This window comes from Megalobrama amblycephala, linkage group LG18 (assembly GCF_018812025.1).
Source record: "Megalobrama amblycephala isolate DHTTF-2021 linkage group LG18, ASM1881202v1, whole genome shotgun sequence".
NCBI classification, from domain to species: domain Eukaryota; kingdom Metazoa; phylum Chordata; class Actinopteri; order Cypriniformes; family Xenocyprididae; genus Megalobrama; species Megalobrama amblycephala.
The window spans coordinates 32,334,238-32,338,780 of record NC_063061.1 but is presented as its reverse complement, the minus strand read 5'-3'; the positions used below and the strand labels follow the sequence as shown (position 1 = coordinate 32,338,780).

Below are 4,543 nucleotides of genomic sequence, written 5' to 3'. Positions count from 1 at the left end.
GGTTCAAAACTGTGGAGTTGCAGTTAGTCATTTAATCTCCAGGGGCCAGTTGTTCAAAAAGGTTTCATCTGGATCAAAATGATCTGGATTTGGAAATCCCATAATTTGCTATCTAGGATCAGGTAATCCATTTTACTTTTGTGCTGGTTTTTCAAAGCAAAATTGGATTGGATCACCCTGATCCAGATACACACTTTTTCAAATTACCAAATCCAGATTACTTGTGCTCTACGGAGCCCCTAAAGGGACATGATGATAGAAAGAATATGAGATGGGGGGGATTTTGAGTTAAATATAGTATTTTTGTTTGATACTTTTTTATCTGTTTGGGGATTATTTTATGGCACCAAAATCTCTTTTTTTTACTTTACAGCACATTAGTTTACCGAAAGGCTAAATATGACTACTTCTAATTTATAACTTTAACAGTTAAGATAATCAAGAGCAAAATAATTGTATTTTTGAGCAGTTTTAATACATTTTTGTTCCTGAAATCCACCCTTCTGAGGGGATCAGTCATTCAGATTTTTTTGGATCAAATATCCCAATTTACTAAAAAGTTTTGAACAACAGAAACTGATGATTTTATTCAGATTGGATTTTGTGATCTAATCTGATTTCAGAATCCTTTTTTTCTTTTCTTTTTGAACAACCCATTTGATCCAATCCAATCAGATTACTTATTGAACAACTGGCCCCTGCTGCACCTGCTTAAGATTTTTTAAGGGTCTGTAAAGAACATGAAGATAAATGTTACTATGAGAATTTAAATGTTACAATGGTTGGGTTAGTTTCAGCTCTTTCATTTGTCTCAGTGTTTTTGTTGTTTTAAGGTGGAACGACATTCTCCTCGTCGTGACGTTGATGATACAGCACTTAATGTGATTCGTCTTCACTGTGTACATTTGATCAGAATATCATCAGGCGCACATGTGGAGTCCAAAGCAGGATAATAATGGAAGTCTGATTATTATCAATTCTTACATTCAAGTGTTTAAGCTAGATAAGTGAATTAAGGATTTTCTTTAAAATAATAATCAATTTGATCAAGAAACCTCTTTGTCTTTTCTTCAGCTGGGGTGAGTGGACAAATATCAAGTGGATGTCCTTCGGGATTCTTAAAAGCTTTCCAGCTGAGAGTCGAACCTGACCAAGGAAAGGATGATCATATGGCCGCAAACAACATCAGGTAAGAATGTGCTGCTGTAAGTCATCCTGGATTTATTTTGCTATTTAAAGACTCTGTATTCCCTCATCAAGCAGTTCAATTAATATCACACTCAGTCCGTGCTGCTGATCGTGGTTGTGATTATGCCATAGGCTGCAGGTGATCATGTGACTGACATTCAATTCAGCAGCACAGTTACATATTTTATAATAATATTGTCACATCTGAATTTTCTCCAGGTTCAACTGCAGTCAAGGTCATTTGCTTCAGGGTGATGGCACAGGCTGGGGTAATTGGGGCAAATGGAGCTCAGCGTGTGATGGAAGAGGAATCTGCGGCATCAAGACGCGGGTACAAAAGCGACAGTGGAGTGGAGATGACACCGCTCTCAATGACGCGCAAATGTACTGCTGTGATTAAGGTGATGTGATCGCTATCTAATCCTCAGACTGACACATACTGCAGATCAACTAAATCTGTTTGTTCTTTCAGGTGTAGGAGGATGACAACAAGAACAGCAAGAAGACAATTGATCATCATACTACAATCAGCTAACATGAACCATGTCATACAACAGTTTTGTAAGGGATAATTCACAGTCAGTCGGTCATTATCACAAAACAAAGCCTACAAGAATCTGAGGCTGACTGGACATCATCCCACCCTATTATTGAATTTGATATTATTTTATTCTAGTATATTAGTGATTCTTCTATCCACAAGTTTCCTACGCCCCATGAGGCCTTGCGTCAAAGGTGGGAGCGTCTTCCGGTTCTAAGTAAACAAGCTAGACTTGACCGACGTGACACTCATTCATTCAACAGTTGACAGTAATTCAAGATTTAACGATCCAAACTTGCGAACGTTTGTTTTTTACTTAAAGATTTAAGATTCCGGCATCAATATTTGAACAATGTTTTACAATAAAAAATGTTACAGTAATAGTAATTTATTAATTTATGTCAGGAGTGCACACTCAATCATGCTGAATCTAACTGATCATTTATATTGACATAAAAAGAAAACACAGACCTATTCAGTTGCGCCTGCTTCCTTTTATTTGCTATCACAAGAACGCAAAAAACAACTCCACTAAGGCTTTTAAATCCAAAGGATTACACATTTAGAAATATATTGATAACATACCCTATGTTTACGTCACTTTTCTGAGCATTTCTATGTATGTTTCCTCTAATTATGCGATGATTGCTATCCGAGGATGTTTGCGCGATCTCTTCGTCTATCTATCCTGAGTCCTTTCAGCCAGAGCAACAGAGGGAGCTCATGAGAAGATCAACAGGAGTTATGAGTTATGCGAGTTAATCGGAGTGTGTGTTTACAGTCTATGGATGTGAATCTGTGAAAGATATGCATTTGTCAGGAATCAACAGGCACAGGGAAGAGACAGATAAAACATTAAACCAATTAAATTATAATCACATAAGAATTGTCTTCGTTCCTCAAGCAGTCTCTGATATTTTCCATAAACGTGTATTTATTATCGCAATGGTTAACATAAGTAGCCTTAGCATCGCATATATGACAGTGGAAACGCGACTGGCTCTGGCACGCACGACACGTTAGGAATCAATAATATCACATCATAAGGCTTTGGTGCTAGCATCAGTGACAGGTGAAGTACAGACAACGGGTTGTTCATGTATTGCAGGGTCATTTTCACAAGATGTAATATAAGTCTAAGGTGTCCCCTGAATGTGTCTGTGAAGTTTCAGCTCAAAATACCCCATAGATTTTTTTTATTCATTTTTTTAACTGCCTGTTTTGGGGCATTATTATAAATGCGCTGATTCAGGCTGCTTCCCCTTTAATCCTCAGGCTCTCCGCCCCTGAGCTCGTGACTGCCTTAAACAGCATAAACAAAGTTCACACAGCTAATATAACCCTCAAAATGGATCTTTACAAAGTGTTCATCATGCAGCATGTCTAATTGCGAAAGTACAGTGTTTATTTGGATGTTTACATTTAAGAGTCCAGGGTGGCGTAGTCGTCATTTGTTAATCTTCAATCCCTCTGTGTCCCGCCACAGTATGAACTATGGTTTCGGGAAACACCAAAACTATGTAAATAACGACGGAACTTGCAAATGTTAGTTGGCTAACGATGCTTTTGGGAAACGCACCCTTGATTGAGAGAAAATCCAGTCTTTCACGCGATCTGCCTGTGTCCATTTGAGTCTTTTCAAATAGTGCGCTATAGTTTGCTCGTTGGCTGGCAGAAGCCGCAGGGTCAGTCTGAGGGTAAGTTGGGCATTGACTATTTTGCTAATACACTGGTGGATTAGTGCTTCAAAGGTTTAAAACTGTGGAGTTGCAGTTAGTCATTTAATCTCCAGGGGCCAGTTGTTCAAAAAGATTCATCTGGATCAAAATGATCTGGACTTGGAAATCCCATATTTTGCTATCCAGGATCAGGTAATCCATTTTACTTTTGTGCTGGTTTTTCAAAGCAACATTGGATTGGATCACCCTGATCCAGATACACACTTTTTCAAATGACCAAATCCAGATTACTTGTGCTCTACGGAGCCCCTAAAGGGACATGTTAATAGAAAGAATATGAGATGAGGGGATGTTTACATTTGATTCTGAATGAGTTTGATGGTGCTCCATGGCTAAAGCTAACAATACACACTGTTGGAGAGATTTATAAAGAATGAAGTTGGGGTTAGGGTTAGTTAGGGTTTATGAATTATACAGACTGCAAGTGTTTAAAAAAAATGAAAATAATGACAGTCTTGTCTCTGTGAATACAGCAAGAAATGATGGTAACTTTAACCACATTTAAGAAGTACATTAGCAACATGCTAATGAAACATTTAGAAAGACAATTTACAAATATCACTAAAAATATCATGTTATCATGGATCATGTCAGTTATTATCGCTCCATCTGCCATTTTTCGCTATTGTCCTTGCTTGCTTACCTAGTCTGATGATTCAGCTGTGTACAGATCCAGACGTTAATACTTCGTGCCCTTGTGTAATGCCTTGAACATGGGCTGGCATATGCAAATATTGGGGAGTACATATTAATGATCCTGATTGTTACGTAACAGTCGGTGTTATCTTGAGATTTGCTTGTTCTCCGGAGGTCTTTTAAACAAATGAGATTTACATAAGAAGGAGGAAACAATGGAGTTTGAGACTCACTGTATGTCATTTCCATGTACTGAACTCTTGTTATTCAACTATGCCAAGGTAAATTCAATTTTCAATTCTATCGCACCTTGAAATTCTCCTTGAAATAAAGTAATACAGGTTTAGAACAACATGAGTGTGAGTGAGTAAATTACAGAATGTTTTTAAGGTCGGTCTTACCATTTGCTTACAATTTCTAAACTTTTTAAAATTACAAA

The 4,543-nt window shown here is 37.6% G+C and overlaps 1 long non-coding RNA gene across 1 annotated transcript; it reads left to right on the top strand.

Annotated features, from left to right (window-relative positions):
* Positions 1-1,104: 1,104 nt before the first annotated feature.
* LOC125253044 lies at positions 1,105-2,188 on the top strand. The gene is made up of 3 exons (XR_007181341.1): positions 1,105-1,189; positions 1,408-1,589; positions 1,661-2,188. It is a non-coding gene; the product is annotated as an uncharacterized LOC125253044 (long non-coding RNA).
* Positions 2,189-4,543: the final 2,355 nt, after the last annotated feature.